The 19,338-nt window shown below is 41.9% G+C and overlaps 1 protein-coding gene across 2 annotated transcripts in view; it reads left to right on the top strand.

Annotated features, from left to right (window-relative positions):
- Positions 1-11,173: 11,173 nt before the first annotated feature.
- The window catches only part of FAM3C (FAM3 metabolism regulating signaling molecule C), a 53,313-nt gene continuing 45,148 nt past the window's right edge, over positions 11,174-19,338 (top strand). Inside the window, exon 1 of one of the 2 annotated variants that reach the window (XM_004741888.3) lies at positions 11,174-11,304. The gene's annotated coding sequence lies outside the window, so the exon portion shown is untranslated. Of the gene's footprint in view, positions 11,305-11,658; positions 11,811-19,338 lie in introns of those variants that run through there. The other variant, XM_004741889.3, reaches the window with a different exon arrangement.

Here is a 19,338-nt window from a genome sequence, read left to right as displayed (position 1 = left end):
AGATTGCCCTCTCCAGTGTATACGGGTTTCATCCAATTGGTCAAAGCCCGAATGAATGAAAAGGCTTCACAGAGGGCTCCTCTTGCCTGACTGCCTTCAAACTGGGACATCAGACTTTTTCTGCCTTCAGACTCTTCCTGGGTTTTGAACCTACTGGCGTTTGGACTGGAAGTACATTATGGGCTCCCCTGGGTCTCCAGCTTTGGGAGCTCACCCTGCAGATCTGGGGGCATGGCAGCCTCCTTAATGGCATGAGCTGATTCCTAGTATTATCCTACTGGTTCTGTTTCTCTGGAGAACCATGACTAAAATAAGCCCTATATGACTGGTTGCCCTGTTAGGAAGCCTGCCATGAGCCTTCCCCAAACCCTCCAGTTTCTTTCAATTCCCACTATCACCAGAACTTTATTCCTTTTCACCAGTTCTATGCCAGAACTTCTGAGCTGCTCTCTCCTTTGGAGAACTTCCCTGTCAAGAGTCCTGTAAAATACAATCAATTAATGCCACCCTCTGTTAAGAAACATTCTATTCTCGTTTACCTTCAGCTTCCTGAATTACATCAGGGCTGTAGTCTCCATGTAAATTTTCATGTCCTGTTCCTCAATATCAGCCACTTGTCCTAGTGGCTTCTATTTCCTGCACACTAGCATTTGAGCAAAGTGGTCATTTCCACCACATCATTTTACCCACATCATTCCCCAAGTCCGAAAAGCAACACACAACCCTTTAATGCCCATCTCAAGCTCTTTTTCCTTCATAAGGCCCAAGACAAATCTACCTAAAGCCAGTTTACAATGGACCCACCTCCTGGAATCTCCTGTCCTTGACCCCTGCCCTCGTTTGTACTGAGGCTGTGAAAACAAAAGGAAACCTCTTTTAGCATAGAGTCAGGAAGGCGGCAGAGGGAGCTTTCTGGCCCTACCCTCCTTGACCATTGCAGACCTAATAGAAAGAGAGAGACCTTGAGCGTGGATACCACTTGACTGTGTCGACGGGAGAAAGAAGAGCTTTCCCTTATGCCCGTATGGGCTTAGCCAACAAGACACTGCCACCTCTCAGCCAATGAAGAGCCGCTGTACTCCCAACTCCTAGTTTACTCCAATTGACCTTTGCATTTGTTCTTTTGTTTTTTAAAGATCTTATTTATTTATTTGAGATAGAGAGCTTGCTTCCTGGAGCATGGGCACAGGGAGGGGCAAAGGGAGAGGGAGAAGCAGACTCCCTGCTGAGCCTCAAGGAGGGGAGCGTCATCGGAGGACCTGGGGATCATGACCCGAGCCCAAGGCAGATGCTTAACTAACTGAGCCACCCAGGCGCCCCTGGACTTTTTGTTTATAGCAGCCCTCCCAACTGCCCCCTTTCCTCTATAAAAGAGTGTTCCTCTCCTTTGTTCTATGGAGGCACCGATGCTATCGCCAAAGCTTGCTTGTCCAGGACTTCAGTCTCTGCGATTCCTGAATAAACTCATTTTTGATGGTTAAATAGCTAGCAGTTTTATTTTTAAGGTTAACAAGGCATTCCTTGTATCTACTGTCATTAAGCTTCAGCATGTGTTTTCTCCACAATGTGATTACGAGGTATCCACAGATGCCGTGGGGCATGGGTGGTCTTTCCTACAATGCTATTATGTTCCCATTAGGAACTCAGGGAATCTTTCTTGAAAGAATGAATGAATAGATTGATTATTGCTCATTGTGGTAGGTTGAATGGTACCCCAAAAAAAGATGTGTCCATGCCTGAACCTCTGGAACTTAGAAGGTGACCTAAAAGTCACTTAAGAAGGTGACCATTTTGGGAATGAATAATTAAGGATAACATAATTAACATAATTAAGGATCTTGAGATGCGATCATACTGTTTTATCCATTGGGACCCAAATCCAATGACAAGTGTCCATCTAAGACACAGAAGAGAAGACATAGAAAGATGAGGAAAGGACAGGTGAAGACAGAGGCACTGATTGAAGTGATACATCCACAAGCCAGGGAATGCCTAGATGTACCAGAAGCTGGAAAAGGAAAGGGAGAATTCTCCCCTAGAGCCTCCCAAAGCAGCATGACCTGTAAACACTTTGGTTTCAGAATTCTGGCTCTAGAACTGTGAAAGATTACATTTCTGTTGTTTCGGCAATCTGGGTTGTGGTAATGTGTAGGCCAGCCCTAGGAAACTAATATATCCATCATTTTCTTGGGCTACTTGTAGAAATTTGTCTCCCATCACATTTGTATATAATAGGTAGAAACATTTTTATCTTAGAAGCTAAAGAGACAGTTGCCCCAGGCTCCTTGCATAAAATGTACTGTTTGAATTCTTTAAAATGGCAGGTGCAAAATTCCTCAAGCTCTTTCAAAAACCGACATTCAATTTGCATGATTCTTCACGAATGCTGTCTTACTCTAAAAGTCAAAAATGCCTCATGTATATTCTAAAACATTTATTTTGAGATCACTGTCAATTCACTTGTAGTAGTAAGAAATAACAGGGAGCCCATATACTTTTCACCCAGTTTCTTCAAATGGTAACATCTTACAAAACTACAGTGTCAGGTCACAAAGAGGATACTGACAGATACAATTCAACAATCTTATTTCAATTTCTCCAGGTTTAATTGTACTCACTTGCATGTATGTATCTAGCTTACATAATTTGATCATCTATGTTGGTTTCTGTATCACATATATGTATATGCATATGTATATGTATATGTATATGTACATGTATCCTAGGAGGATATATATGATGCATCCTCATAGCCAAAAGAACTAGGGATGCCTGGATGGCTTACTCAACTTAAGCGTCTGCCTTCAGCTCAGTACATGATCCTAGAGTCCTGGGATCGAGTCCCACATCGGGTTCCTCGCCTCAGTGGGAGGTGGGTTTATCCCTCCTCTCCCTGCTCATGCTCTCTCTTGCTGTCTCTGTCTCTCTCTCTCAAATAAATAAAATCTCAAAAAGAAAAAATAGAGAACTATTCTACTGCCACAGTGATGGTTCGTGTTGCCTTTTAAGAATCCTATCTGGGGTACCTGGGTGGCTCAGTGGGTTAAAGCCTCTGCCTTCGGCTGGGGTCATGATCCTAGGGTCGTGGGATCGAGCCCCACGTCAGGCTCTCTGCTCAGAGGGGAGCCTGCTTCCCTTCCTATCTCTGCCTGCCTCTCTGCCTACCTCTCTGCCTACTTGTGATCTCTGTCAAATAAATTAATAAAATATTTAAAAAAAAAAAAAAAGAACCATATCTACCTCCTTTTGTGTCCATCCCAGCCTTGTCCTTGAGGGTAACAACTTTAGTGAATCTCAAGGGGATTACGCTGTGTGGAAAAAACCAATCCCCAAAGGTTACGTACCACACAATTTCATTTCTGTAACATTCTTGAAATGACAAAATTACAGAGATGGGTAGCATATTATGGTTGCCAGAGGCTGGGCATTCTCTTCAAAGTGAAAGTAATGTAAATACTGTCAGAGGACTCAGAGTCACGTCCTATAGAGTGAGTTAAGTTTTTCTTTCAGTAAACATTTGGGGAAATCTTTTTTTGCGCCTGGCGCTATTCTGATGCTGGGAATCCCTAGTCTCTGCCTCAGGGAATGCACTAAGATCCAAGTGAGATGCCTGTAAATGCAATTACATGTTAAGGTGGGCAAAATGACCCACCGTGTGTGAGAGGCTCCGAGAGAGATGGGATATAATTGAACAACAAACAAACCAAAAACAAAGGAGGGGGTGAGATGGGACTGTTGAGGAGATACAATGGCGATCACATCAGAACCATATTCATGTTCTGCCTCCATTAAGGAACTGTGAAAAACTGTCAGAGGATTTGGAGTCAAGGATTTGGGAGAGTAAGCAGCTTAGGTTAAGAAAAGGGTACAGACCGTTCATGATAAACCATCTGGCCTCTGGATTTCTGGAAGAGGGGAAATAGACTAGGGGAGGAGTCTGAGCCCCTAGAAGGTATACCATTGGCAGGAAGAGAAGACTCATCTCCTGGACGGGGTGGTGGCAAGGAGCGGGGAGGCATGAGGATTCGACTCCTGTAACAGCACCGGCTACGTATCATGACCAACACAGAAAATAACCCAACAAGCAGATATCTCACCCGTTTGGCAGGCAAAGCCAGGAGAAAGTAGGTGAGAGCACTGCAGAATTCTCTGGTTCCGTGTGTGGCAAATGAGTTTCATCTCCTTTTCTAAAAATTATACTAAACTTTGGCCACTACCAAAGAAAAAAACCCAAAACTCTGTGAGGGAATTGTTCATGTTCCGACTGACAGGGAGGAAACTGGCTTGGAAAGACTAGAAAACTTGCCTGAGGTCACTTAGCAGCTAGTAACAGATAAAGCCAGGATCTAAATTCATCTCTCTGACTCCAAATCCTATCGCACTTTTCCAACCCAAGACTTAAACAATGATGGCATTGGGAGAGCTGTCCTGGTCAGATAGAAGAGAAAGGGAATTTGGGGAGATGACATGATCTTGGAATCTATAGAAACTGAAGGTTAAATTTCCAACTTTTTTTTTTTTTTTAAGTGAAGTGAGCAATTTCCCTGGCTTTTGCTTCATGAATAGAGATGGAAAATTTGACTATTGGATAGAACTCTACAAAATACCAGATGCTCTATTTGAACAGAACTTCTCTGGGTAAATAAATTACACTTAAAAGTATGTACCAAACCTCAGTGAGGCCACAGCCATTCGACAAGAAACATTTCAAAATAAAAGCACAAAAGATGAACAGCTTAGGGTCACATAACTAACCTTTCAAATTGAATCAGGGCACAAACTCGGAATAGCTCAGATGTGGTATCTTTTCAAAGCGTTGGGGTGGGAGTCAAGAAACTGCAATAGAAATTGGGCTAAAATTGAAAACATGGTCAAGGAAACAAATTTGGATGGGTAGGCTAATTCCAGTTCCCTGTTCGGGCTGCAGATATATCAAGGAAAGGAATTTTGCCCATACAACCTTGGGGAAATCATTTAGCCGGTAAGACTTGACAGTCTAGGGCACTGTCCGGGATACTGATGTTTCTATCTCGTTCTTTGGAATTTTTCCAAAGATGGCAATAGTGCATGGGATAGGTTTTGTTTTGTTTTGCTTGTTATGATACTATTGTATTTCTTAGACCTGCTGCAACCGTTGAGCCTCTTGGAGTGTTGCTGAATTATCTTTAGTGACCATGAAATCCACTAGAGAACAAACCTTAATGCAGTAGTAATAATTGGATGATATTTTGTTACTCATATTCCAATGGCTTTGCTTTTCAAAGCAAACAATGCGTTTGGGTTTGATGTAACTAGAGATCTTAAAGTTTAATAAAAACACCAGTCACAGTGAATCCTTTTGTGCTTAGACTGAAGGGTTCCCATAATCAGTTCTTAATCAAGAGTTGAGGTTACAGACTGAAGCTATTATATTTTAGGGAAACACAAACTTTACTCCACATTTGCTCAGTTGCTTCTTCTTAGAAGGTTTTCTGGTGGACTTTTTTTTTTTTGAATGGGATGTAGAAAGAAGTGTTTTTGAATGATTTAATGTGAGGCTTATTCATTCATTTACTTAGAATTCTGTGAATGTCAGCGGTGTAGTCATATTTTCCCATTTGCTTTGTGGCAGTTAAAAAAAAAAAAAGAAAATACTTACTCCCAAGGTCTGATAAATACATATTTTTAAGTAGCTTATGGACTGTGTGTATATTATGTATATGCAGGGATGTGTGTGTTTGTGTGTGTGTGTGTGTAGGCTGATCCATGGTTTCTTCATCTTTGCTTGGCATTACAAACAGGTAACACAGCCATATGAGACTTCAAAAAGTAGTTTTTAGATTCTGGTGCTGAGTCAGAAATTTTTCTAGGAGGTAATATTTTACAAGACAGAACAATAAACTATTCTTCTGAAGAAACCACTAGTATAATCTTAATAATTGTTTGTAGTACACACTTGTATGTAATTTCAGGAAAAGGGAAGTTACTTTGTAGTCATGGTTCCAATACATACTTTAGATGTGGGTTACCATATTCAGTGTATCATTTAGTATGATTTATCACCAAGACAAAAGTGCCAAATTTTGCCACACGAAAAGGTCTATTAAAAGATCTAATCCAAACCAGAATCTCCCAGGGAGTAGAATCAAAAAGATTTTTTTTTTAAAGATTTTATTTATTTGACACAGAAAGAGAGAGAGATCACAAGTAGGCAGGAGGCAGGCAGAAGGAAAGGAGGAAGCAGGCTCACCGCTGAGAAGAGAGCCCAATGCAGGGCTCAATTCCAGGACCTCGAGATCATGACCTGAGCTGAAGGTAGAGCCTTAAGCCACTGAGCCACCCAGGTGCCCCAAAAAGATATTTTAAAAAAATCCAAATTTTTATAATACTTAGAATTTTCTTGTATGTTGGTAGAAAAGTAGTAATAGATGGAAAACTAGAGTATTTCTTTATGCAGATACATATGTAATAATATGATTTCATTGCATATTACATAGGTTTTATAATTTAAAAACCTTCTTATTTTGTATAGACCATGTTGCTTACGTTTCAAATATAATGTCATGAAATCTGTGAGTGTTCTAACTTTTAAACTATAATATTTTGCTCATATGAGGTATCTAAAGTCAGAAAGTAGGGTGGTAGATGTCATGGACTGGAGGGACCATGGACTTGGGCCAGTGTACTCTTCCGTTTTTAAGATGAAAAGAGTTCTGGAGGTGGATGGTAGTGTTAGTCACGCAACAACATGAATGCACTTAATACCACTGGAAGGTGTATTTAAAATAATTAAAATGGTAAAAAAATGAGTGTTAAAATGGTAAAAGTATCAAATGTGCTGTGAAATCTGTGGATGTTCCAGCTTTTTAAAGCTTTACTCTTTTGCCCTTACAGATTTCTAGAAAATTGAAAAAATAGTATTAACAAATATAGTTATGTTTTAGCTGAACCAAAAAAGAGCATGTTAAAATGGGTCAATGTGACCCCTACGCTGAGAACCCCTAACTGGTTCCAAAGCTGATTTGGAGCTCCTAGCACTGAGGGAATAAGGAAGACTTTTTTTCCTCCAAAGACCTGGTCCTTCCATAACCCTTAGACTTCTCTTTCACCCTTTCACTTTCTCTTTCACTCTTGCACACAATATCCTTGTGCAATCTACTATGTAGATACAAAAATGATTATATGATAGTCTCAAGGATACTCAGAGGAAAGCCTTTACTGCATAACTGAGTCTGAGCTCAGGTATCACCGAGTCATCACCAGGTCTTTCTTTGGCGATCCATTATACTCTGCATAACAACTTCGGCAAAGTAAAAGAATGTTGGGGCCCCAACATAAAAGACAGTAAGAGTGGGGATAGCCCTGGGTACGTGGACTGGGGATGCAGCCTATTCTTAGAAACACAGGGTGAGAGGAAAAAGGAAGGCAATTTATGGTGAGGCATTCAGCCAAGGTCCAGCCAGCTTACTGGGCCAACACAGGCTGTGAAAAAGAGAATTCGGGAAATTTGGAGTCTACATAGATACTTAGGACTCAGCTTGGTTCAGCTGATGACAGATTTGGCTTGGCAGGAAAAGAGGCTGGTGGGATGAGAGGAGTAAGGTTAGTGTCCTGAGACTTATACCAAAAGACTGGATGACATTTGAGAGTTCCAGACACCCATTACCGAGAACATTCTGAACAACAGTTTTTAAATTGCACCTGGGGGTGGTATTTTACCCAGTGAAAGTATCAGATTTGACACTTTTACTTTTGTTTTTATTATTCTAACTGTGCTTCCCCCCCCACCCCCGCCGCTATTTTCAAAAAGTGAGGCAAGTTTCTGGCCATATCTTTATAGGATTGACCTTATGGTCCAATATAAACATGCTTTAATATTTTAAAGTAAACCTACTCCAGAGCTGGTTAGCTTTTTTTTTTTTTTTAAACAAACTTTTCTTTCCATGTTTCAGCTATCTATTTCTGTGCAAAAAAACTACCATAACATTTAGCAACTTACAAAGACAGCAAACAGTTATTTCTCAGGATTCTGTGGGGCTGGCTGGTCTTTTTTTTTTTTTTTTTTAAATGCTGGAAAGTGAAGTGGGAAGCCTTTCCGGCTTCCCTTATTATTATTATTATTATTATTTTAAAGATTTTATTTATCTATTTGACAGAGAGAGATCACAAGTAGACAGAGAGGCAGGCAGAGAGAGAGAGAGGGAAGCAGGCTCCCTGCTGAGCAGAGAGCCCGATGCGGGCCTCGATCCCAGGACCCTGAGATCATGACCCAAGCCGAAGGCAGCGGCTTAACCCACTGGGGGCTGGCTGGTCTTAACTAGGAGGTTCTCAAGTCACTCATGTGGTACATTCCGCTAGGAGCTTAGCTGGGGCTGGAACATGTAAGGTCACTGCACTCACACACCTTGGACCTCAGGTAGGGTGTCTGAGATGTTTTGAGCCCAACTAGGTCTCGGTTCCATTCTGTGTAGTTTCTCCTCCTCCGGCAGCCAGAGTTTCTTTATATGTTGATTGGCTCCCAAGGCAGTGAAAATGGAAGTTTCAAGGCTCAGAAGTCACCCAGCATCACTTCCAAGGGATTCTGTGGATCAAAAAAAGTCACAGGGCCAGCCTAGGTTCAAGAGCAGGGAATACAGACCCTACCCCTTGATGGTAAGTGACACGAATTCGCACGGACCAGAGGAATTGTTGGTAACCATACTTGCAGGCAATCTACTAGTGCAGATATAGGAAACTGATGCAAAATGGAATATTCTGCTGGAGAATGGGTCCAATTAAAATTCTGAGGTTTTTCATCAAGGTTTATCTTTAACAATATTATGTAATCCTTATATGGCAAATAGTGTAGTATGTTAGAGTTTTATATAAATCTCTGCAATCATCAAAGAGAAAAAAATGAACCTCTCTTTTCGAGTACACAAAAGGCAGGATGGGCTTTGAGGCTGAGCATGTGGGTTTGAATCTTGGCTCTTCCAGGTATTAGCAATAGGATCTCAGGCAATTTTCCCTTTCCCTCTCACATTTTCTCCTCTGTATTATATAGATTGTTGTGAGGATTAAATGAGTTAATATAGCTAAATGACTTCACAAGGAGCCTGGAACGCAGTAAATATAGAATCAATATTTGCTGTAAAAATATAAATTATTAATGCTTATTATCATGTAACATTGCAATATCTGTTTGGATTAAACCTCCCGGAGCTGCAAAGTTCTCTATTGTCTCATTAAACTTAATCATTAATCTTGATGAATTTCTCTGCCTCCCACACTCCCTATCAAGTAAAAAGGTAGGTGAAACAACTGGTTGCCTAACAGGTATTCTAAAGGAAGCACTTATCAACTTTCAAACATTGCAGTCTTACGAAGAAATAGAATTTACACTGTAACGCAGGACACTGTAATCCAGACACTTACCCACACTTAATACTGTACAAATATTTCATGACATAATATTTAACCCTCCCACGTCGTACAAACTCTGAAGCTTTTGCCCTATTTAAGTGATTTGAAAACAGCAAAATGTTGGTCGTGCCCCACTATTATTAATTTCGTTACCTATTGATGGGTTTTAACCTATATTTTATGGCCATTGACACAGAGCATATTAAATACATTCTCAGATCACGAGTCGTTTTAAGTGTGGTGCTATAAGACAATGGCATATGTCATTTCTATACAGGCCAATTCAGCTATGGGTCAGAAAGCCATTTCATAAACGTGGCCTGACCACCCTATTTGAGAGGCTTCATAAATTCTTCCAGTGGGATAGGGGGAACTAGGGGAAATACATGCACAGTAAATGTGATTTTTAGGTACCCTAAGAAACAAAGTGTCTCGGGGCACCTGCGTGGCTCAGTTGGTTAAGCATCTGAGCTTGATTTCAGCTAAGGTCGTAATCTCAGGCTCCTGGAACGGAACCCCCTTCTAGCTTTCCTACTCAGCTGGGAGTCTGTTGAGGATTCTCTCTCCCTCTTCTTCTGCCCCTCTGTCTATGCTCTCTCTCTCTCAAATATATAAAATTTTTAAAAAGAAAAGAGACAAAGTGCCTCATTTGTTTGGAGGTAGATAGACCTAGGCTGGAATTCCAATTTCACAACTTACTACATTGTATTTTTGAGCAAGTTATTTTAAACTCAGTTTCGGAGTCTTGATTTTTTGATTTGTTCAAAGTAATAAGCAAATAATATCTATTTCGACTGAGTTGTGAGCATTAAATGAGAACACATACCCAAAGGCTGGCAAACATCCAGCAAAGTACTTGGCACAAAGAAGGCTCTCAGAATGCCTTTCTTGCCTCCCTCCCCTATGATGGAATACCAACTGCAGAAATCACAGCTATAATTTAGGTTCTGTGTTTTTTATTTTTGGAGAAAAGCTGAGGCTTGGTAGAACACTTAACTATGGTAAACTATTATTCTTTAATGCAATTTAATTTCTACAACCGTGTATTGTCCTGACATTCTACTTAGTAACATTTAATAGTTACTAATTGTTCTGGGATGTGGATATGAGCTAAGAAACAATTTTGTGTTGTGGGATCAGCTCTCATAAAGTGGGATTTGAATTGACTTCCCAGTTATCAACACAACTGTAGGGAAAAAAATGTGTGTAGAGGAGAAGAGCATTTCTAACTGCTGTGTTGCTAAGTAATTTAAACAAAAATGACGCGCAAATACACGCACTGCTTTTTTTTTTTCCCTGAGCCAAATGTTATCAGCGATCTAGTGCTCCAGGCCAGAAGCATTTTATAACAGGTTAGCTGTTGTAAAACTTTGACTCCTTTGAGGACTCAAAGGGTAATTGCCCGAGATTCTAGGTTGCTTAACACCATGGAGTCACTGAATCTGTAGAATGGGACCGGTTATTTTAAATCTCTGCCTTTAAGGTCAGGATTAAGAAAGTATACGAACTAGGGGAAGGGGGGCGTGACGCCTCTTCCCCACTCCCGGGCGTTAGCCGCCGCCAACCGCCGCCGCGGCTGCACCCACGTGGCAAGTGCGGACAGCGCAGCGCCGGGCGGGGGCTGGCGGGCCGACCCCTCCCGTCGCTCTCCGGCCCTTCCCGCCGCCCGCCGGGCGCCCGCTCGGTCCTCCACCGCCAGGGGGCGGGCGCGGCTTCCCGGCGGCGGGGGCCCATTGGTCGCGGCGGGGAAGCGGGGAGGAGGCCCAGCGGCGAGCTGGCTTCCTCCAGGCCACTCGCGGCGGTGAGGGGAAGCCGGAGGATCCCGGGAGAAAGCGGAGGAGGGCGCGGGAGGCGGCGGCGGCGGGTCCCGTCGGCCTCCGGCAGGACTGACCGCTCAGAGGCCGGAAGGCAGGCGCGAGGCCGGTGAGACGGCCGGGGAGGCGGAAGGAGCCGCGGCGGAGGGCGGGGAGGGATGGTGGGCGTCTGGGGGGGGAGTCGGGGACCCATCGTCACCTTCATCCTCCGCTCGCGCGGCCGCCGCCGGCTGGGGGCGGGCCCCGGAGCGCGCGCCCGGGTCGTCGTGGCGCATCCCGCGGCGGGGGCGGGGTGGGGGGAGCGGGCGCAGGTAGGACCGGGGCCCCCGGAGTGCGGTTGGCCGGGGTTCGGGCCGCCGCCCCGCCGGTGCATCCCCAGCTCGCAGTCTCCCTGCCCGGGTCCGCGGAGGGCGGGGCGGCGCCTGCACCTGGCGCTCCGCTGGGCGCCCCGGCCGGGCTGCGCCTGGGTTCGCGCCCTGCGGGGGGCCCCGGCTCGCTGTCGGAAACCCGGGCCCAGGGCTCTACGGAGGCGGCGGCGAACTGGGTGTTGCAGTGGTCCTCTGTGGAGGGCCGTCTTGGCTCGCTTGTAAAGTTTCAGCGTCTCCTAAACTGGAGGTACTTCTCATTTTTAAAATTCATCCAGCTCATGGATATTCGCTGTCATTGATGTATGTACTGTTCCTTCTTTCTTTTTCTTCCCCATTTCTTCTTCTTCTTCTTCTTTTTTTTTTTTTTTTTTTTTTTTTTTTTTTTTTTTTTTTTTTTTTGCTACTGTCCTCAAAATTCTCTACTCTGTACCACGGTTAGGGACCCTAGATCTAAATAATATAAATGACACATTGATGATTTGAGGTTGAGCTGTGTTTCTTCTTAAGTCAAATATATGGATACAAGATACGATACTAGGTAGTATATTGCTTACTGGGCACTGTGCTATATGCTTTCATATGCACATTTATTCTCACCAGCCAGAGTTCTTTTCTCTTTCTTATTTTTACACATGAAAATGTGAACTCTAGAGGTAAAGTAAAGGTTGATGGTGACAGAAGATGCCAGACCCCTTGGACCCTTGACTGCCTTGCAGGTTTAGGGGTATACTGTTTTTACCAAGTTTTTTAAAACGTTGCTAATATTTGTACAGTGCATCATGTAGTACAAAGAGATCTCCGTTTCACTTAGAAAATAAAGTTAATAGCTTATGCTCTTGGCATCAGTTCAGGTCATATCATTAATTGTATCTCTTTCAAAAGGCCCCCAGTCTCTTGAGTTCTCTAGCTGTTTACCGAACTTACCACCACCCCGCCCCCCTTTATACAGGTGTTAGAAGCTTTCTTTCACAAATTCTATGTAGTGTGTTCTCAGCTCGCTAAAGATTATCATTTCTTGATAGTGAGAAATGTAGAGTCCAATGCAGTGATTCTCAACCTGGGATCTATTAAAGCCGAACACAAATAAGGCTTTTTAAAAAGGCCATAGGCCACATTCCTCCAAAATCCCCATGGTTAGGAGGGCACTTGTGTTTCAAAAGGGAATCAAAATAAGACTGAGGCCACTGGGTTAAAGTGGCTTTCAAGATATTTTGTTATTTTGTTACAATTACAAAATTTGGATTGCTACCTTAAGTGTTGATAATTTTTAATAGTTGATGCAGATACATTAACAAGGAAAGGTAATTTGAGAGAGGGGCAAGAGATTGTTGAATGGCAAAAAGTTTTGGATTATCAGAGTCTTTTTTTTTTTGACCATCTATTTTAAATCTTAAATGGTGAGTGTTAGTGTTCAAAAATTCATTTAAAAATATTGAAGTACCTCCTATGTGCCAGTTATTATAGGTATCATAGATACTATGAATAAGATAGACTGGGCCTTCATAAAGCTATTTTCTGTGAGACAGTGAGTCTTTCTCTCTTTTTTTTTTTTCTTCATTTTTATACCCATTTCTTAAAGCTGAAAGGTGCAAGACCCAGGAATCAACAAATTTTGGCCCTAGGTCTCATAAAGATCCAGCTAGTTCAGAACTTAGTTCAGTAGCAAACATTTGTTTTGTACTTAGTCCGGAAAGATTCCTGTCCTTCTATCACACATCCGGATTTTAAGCAATAGTTCTGCATTTAGCTGCTTCATAAATGGCATTGACCAAATTATTTAATTCCACAGAGCCTTATTTTCTTAATTTGGGGAGATTGAGCAAGATTCCCAAGATATTTAAACTTTAAGAGGTTTCGTGACTTCTATTCTGCTTCTAAAATACAGTCAGCTGACTTTCTCTCAGAAGAGGAAATTAAATATTCCAGTTCTTCTAAGTTTCCACTGCATACCCACTGGTATTCTTTCATTCTCTTTTTCATTGGCCTCCTCCGTTTGATTGAAGCTATTCTAAGATGACTTATATTTCCCTGATTTCTAATCCAATTAATTTTTTCATCTACCCTTTATGATTTTTCTAGTCTTACTCTGGTCAGGTTTTTTTGTTTTTGTTTTTTCCTGATTTCCTTCTTTAGGAAATTCATTTAACATAAAATTTATCATGTTAAGGTGTATAATTCAGTGGCATTTAGTACATTCACAGTGGTGGGCTGGCATCACCTGTGTTTAGCTCTAAAACACTTTCATCATTGTGGAAGGAGACCTCATATCCATTAAACAATTACTCGCCATTCCCCCTTCCCTTGAGCCCCCGGTAACCACTAGTCTGCTTTCTGTCCCTGTGGATTTACCTGTCCTGGATATTTCATATAAATGGAGGCCTAAAGGTGTGCTTTCTTAGGTCTAGGTTCTTTGACTTAGCATGATATCCATAGGACAGCAAGGAAGAGTACTTCATTCACATTACGATTAAATGATATTCCACATATAGATGCAGTCCACATTTTGTTCATCCATTCATCCATTGATGGCCCCTGGTGAGTTTTTGTGTGCTGCAGAAAAAAAGTTAGGCGGACATCTGTAGCAGGGAGTCAGTTCCTGAATTGATTTTCATCATCAGTTTTACACAACTTAAAGCACAGTATGGTATCAGGCACATTATCGATACCATTCAGTATCTACAACTAAGTGATCATTCAGTGTGTTTTGAAGGATCAGCAAAGATGGACTTCTTTGTTTCAGGAACTTTTATGCCAGAACCTTCTTACTACCTCTTCTTTGCAAATGGCTGCTTTCATTCTGCTTTTGTGGTAGAAATGTGCACCATCCAGGACAGACAGAAAGGCCCTGCTCCTCCATTTCTTCACGTGGAAGGTTTGACCGACAGCACTATGTCTGCTCTGGGTCAGTTAAATTCGCAGACTATTCCCACATCGGGCTCTCGCTTGGCAGGGAGCCTGCTTCCCCCCTCTCTCTGCCTGCCTCTCTGCCTACTTGTGATCTGTCAAATAAATAAATAAAATCTTAAAAAAAAAAAAAGACCATCAGTGCAGCCGCTCTGTGGGGGAATTCTTAAACATTCATTCAGAATAGGAACTTGTGACTTCTCATCCGATACAATGTAAAATAGTTTTAGGAGATGAAGATAGTTATACTGTGTGGAAATCCGTGCCTTTCTCTAATCTTTTTTGTGGTTGCAGTTTGTGACCTGGACACTTCTTTACCCTACATATATGGAACTTCTTACAGTTAAAATGTATTTCGTTTTTATTTCTGCCATTGTTTTCAATGATGCCTGTTTCCGTCTGTCCATCTTTCTTTTCCAGGACGGTAAGGTGTAGGATTAAGTGGTTTACATTACAGCTGTTTAATCCACAGTTGTAGAACTCTGAGGGAGCTGGCAGAACTAAATGTCATTTTGTTTTCTGTTTTTGGCATGTTGGTGCTCTCAGTTACAGAAATCTGATCACTGTTTAATTTTTTCCATTGGATTATAGCTTTTTAAGGAAATTCTGCTTTGGTAGGTGAGGAGAAAGTGCAAGAAAACATTTGGGTAATTTTGAATCCAATACTGTTGTAACCATTGCAAACGAGAGTTCTCTTTGCTCTCTTCCTCAGTACATTATCTCCAGGTTTATTCACTGCCCGCCTTTCCCTCCTCACCCCAACAGGAGACCTGGCCCAGAGTCAGGCTGATTTCCATTCATTGTTAAGGAAAGAATGAAATTCTTGTTTTATGAGTTTTACCTTTGGGCTTTTGTGGCCTAGATCTGCCTCACCCCCTGCTCCCATCTCCAGACTTCTCTGTGTGTTTGGGTTGCTGTACTATAGATCTGAAGTTCTCAGATCCAAGTGAGAGGGAGAACCACCTGGGGAGCTCATTAACATGCAGGAGTTTTAATCCTCCTAGGGATTCTGGGCTCAGGAATTTGCATTTTAAAAAGCCCACCAATAATGGTGGCGTCCATGCTGTGAGTTACATTGTAGTTAGGGCTTCAAAGAAGCAGATATGCTGTTTCATTGAGCCTAAGATATTTGTAAGGTACACCATTATTTTATATACTACTGTGGGGGAAAATGTGGTTGTAAACCTCATCCCAGTTTAAGACATGTTATAATGAGGGAAGTAGTGTGTACCTCGGAATCAATAAAATCATCTCAGGTGCCCCAGGAACCACAGGCCCCTGTTAAAGTAAAATGATAGGTATGAGTCATAGAAGCCATGAGATACAAGAATTACAGTGTAGCATTTCTTCAGATCTTTTACCATATAAAGTATTTGTTTACAATACAATTTAATGTAAGGTGTCCTTACCTGGCATTTATCTGTAATGAAGATTATACTGATGACTTGTTTTAAAAGGCAGGCTAGCTGGTTGGAAGGGTGTAATGCACTCCAGTATGGCCCCGTATCATTTCCCCCCTATCCATTTCCAGTCCATTTATATGTTGGTAGTTCAGTTCAGACAGAAGTCTTATTTCTGGTTTTTTGGTACATCAGTGATTTCCATTTTGTAATTATAAATCACTGAGATATTAACGTAATGTCACGTTGACGTCATGGGTGGCTTGATTGTTTGATTTCTTTCTTATTAGCCTTTTTCTGTTAGAGGCCCTGCCCCTCATTAATGCGGGCAGCTGGTAATATCCGTGTAGACCAGCCATCCACTGTCCTGTCCTCAGTGGTTACAGGGTATCATGGTAATAATCAGAGTAAACAGCACTTTTTCTCTGAGAAAACCTGGACCCTGGCTGCCAGCTCAAGAAGTGCCTTCGTGGCGTTTGAGGTACTGAGTGACAGCGCCTGTGGGTTCGAACAACTCTTTCTCCGCTAATGAGAATTCAGCGAAGAACAGCCCCACGCCATGCTTCCTTCAATGGTATCATCTTCGAAAAGGAAATATTTTTGTCAGGAAAAAGTCGGTTAGCCCTGTTAGATTTGGGAGGGGAAGCAGAACACGTGTCCATTCAGTTTTTAATCACCCGAAGTATTCACAGAAAACCTGCTCTAAAAGCTTGTCGAACAACTGAAATATTTCTGAAATCTGATACCTCAGAGTTCTGAAGAGGTAAGAACTTTAGGTGTCTAGCTAATTCACCTTGGTTGATGGAGTTGTACTAGGGAGTTCTTAAAGTTGGGATGAATCATGTTGAAATATGTCTGCTCTTGGGAATTAGCGTGGGTGGTCTGCCAAGTATGGTTGCTTCTCCCTCTGTCTTTGGGGTGAAGTTAGTCTAGGAGAGGCACCTGCCTGATTTTACTTCACAGGGACCTTTCACTTTTTTTTTTTTTTTAAAGATTTTATTTATTTGACAGAGAGAGAGAGAGAGATCACAAATAGAGAGGCAGGCAGGGAGAGAGAGTAGGGAGCAGACTCCCTGCTGAGCAGAGAGCCCAATGCAGGACTCGGTCCCAGGACCTTGAGATCATGACCTGAGCAGAGGCTTAACCCACTGAGCCGGCCAGGTACCCCACCCTTTCGTTTTAGTAAGTGGAGAGACAGGTTGATATTTATACTTTGTCATATTCCATTCTTAGAAGAAAGGCATCTTATCTAGCTGCTGTAGATCACGTAGAAGTTTTCAGAGGGTTGCTCTCTCTACTCCCTGCCAGGAGAACCAAATAAAAACAAGGTACAGTTGCTTACGGTGGACTGTGGAGGAAAGCAGAATTCACCCAGAACAATCCCAGTACGCTTCATATTAGGCTCTGGTTAGCATTCTAAAGGGGAGTTAGAACTGGCTCATTTGTGCTTTTTCATAGTACACTTTTAATTGTTTGTTTCTTAGCCTTAATTAGATACTAATCCTCTTTTAGTGTAATTTGAATATGCTGCATTACAAAATAAGAAAGCCAGTTGATGGTAGTTGAAATAACGTAAGAAATCTAGGCATAGATTATATCCCTCTCTTCGCAAAGTTTTCAGTAGGAAATGAAAATTCCATTCCAGAAGACTTTTTTTATTGGTTCTATTGAGCCATTATTTCAGTTTCTGGTCTGTTGCTGTACAGTCTCACGTTTTTGAAAGCCCCTTTGCAGAAGGAGTAGTTGTATTCATGTTTTTCCTCTGAATCCTCTGATCGTCTGAAAATGTGGTTGTTCTTGACATTATAGAATCCATGCACATCTCCTCTTCCCATTTCCAAAGAAAAAGGTATGTTGATTTTTTGCTCCTTTTTCTTCCAGTTGAAGGAAGGTTAGTTTGGTGCTTTAAAAACCTGGGATACTTTTCTATGTGTTGGGTAGTCACTTAAAACTTTTTTCCTTGAGAGGCACCTGGCTAGCCAAGTCGGTTAAGTGTCCAACTCTTGATTGCTGCTCAGGTCATGATCTCAGGGTTGTGAGATCGAGCCCCGTGGTGGACTCTGCTCTGAGCTTGGAGCCTGCTTAAGATTCTCTCTCCCTGCCTCTGCCCCCTCCCCTAATCCTGCTTGCATGCACCTCTCTCTCAAAGCAAAAGGAAAAAAGTTTCTTTATTACCAGGTTATACCTACCCAGTGTTTAAAAGGTGTGTAACGTGTGGATGTTAAAGTGGAAGATTCTTTTAATTGGCTGCATTTCTAGGGTTGAGAATCAAGAGAGGCCTAGTGGTACTGAAATACTCTCTTAACTTAGTAACTGGATTTTTAAAAAAATTAACTATTTAGTGTTAATAACACCAAATTCTATTGAATTCATAATATTTATAACAATGAGAGCAGCTCAGATATCATAATCAGTTTTTACATATCCTGGTTCTTTCAAATGAATGCAGTCTTCTCCCCTCTCTTCATTCTGTTATTTCAAAAATGTTTCCAGCCTGACAAAGGAGAGTCTGTGGTGAGACAGGGGACTTGATGGGAGTCTGCAGCTACTGGAGTGATAGTTTGTTGTTTTTTTAAAGTAATGATATTTGAGAGCTTAATATTTGCAATTTTAAAAGTTGATCAGACATCTGATACATATAACCCCCCTTTAAGCCTATCACAAAAATAATCCCTTTTAAATACCTATGTAAAGAAGAGAGCACTGTCCATTCTCCTCACCAACATTAATTTTACAGTTAATGAAATGGGTTGTAATGACATTCACTTTTATCCATTTATTTATACCTGCTGGGATTACTTTGGAAAACATTCCAGAGTCTAGATTCTACCTGTCTTTGCTGTGGATGGATTGCTTCATATATAAGAAGGGAAGGATTTTTTTCCTTCCCTTTGAAGAAGCTCCACTGTGTTCCTCATAGAGTTTATGCTTCTTCCCCTGGAGAGCAGCGTGAGTGTGAAAATGTATGGCGGATGCGTCCAGATCGCAAAATTTAGGTTGGTTCTGTCTATCCTGCAGCTCTAGTAGCACTTCCAAGAGGACGAATAGAAGCCTTGTGATACTTGTGTCCTGCAAATAACCCTGCCAGAAATGTTGGAATAGTAGCGCAAGGCCTATTTTAAAACTTTGTTTTTAGTTTAAATTTTATTTTTGATTTCTCGGTCTCAGGTTGTCCGATTACCACCCATGGGTCACTGTGGCTCATGAGCCAAGATAGGTTTTTTAGTTTTTAAGTGATTGGGGAAAAAAGTCAAAAGAAAAGTATTATTTGGTAACTTGAAAACTTTACGAAATTCCAATTTCAGTATTTATAAAGTTTTATTGTAACACAGTGGGCCCATTTGGTTCCATATGTCTGTGGCTGCTTTGCAGCTACAACTGCAGAACCGAGGAGTCACTATGGGGACTGTGTGTATGGGGCCCAAAATCTAAAACATTTACCGCCTGGCCCTTTTACAGAAAAAGTTTGCC

Source organism: Mustela putorius, unplaced genomic scaffold (genome assembly GCF_011764305.1).
Source record: "Mustela putorius furo isolate JIRA1106 unplaced genomic scaffold, ASM1176430v1.1 tig00003845_pilon_pilon_pilon, whole genome shotgun sequence".
In the NCBI taxonomy this organism is placed as follows: domain Eukaryota; kingdom Metazoa; phylum Chordata; class Mammalia; order Carnivora; family Mustelidae; genus Mustela; species Mustela putorius.
Note: the sequence above shows the minus strand (reverse complement) of the source record. Positions and strands in the feature narration are given on the sequence as shown.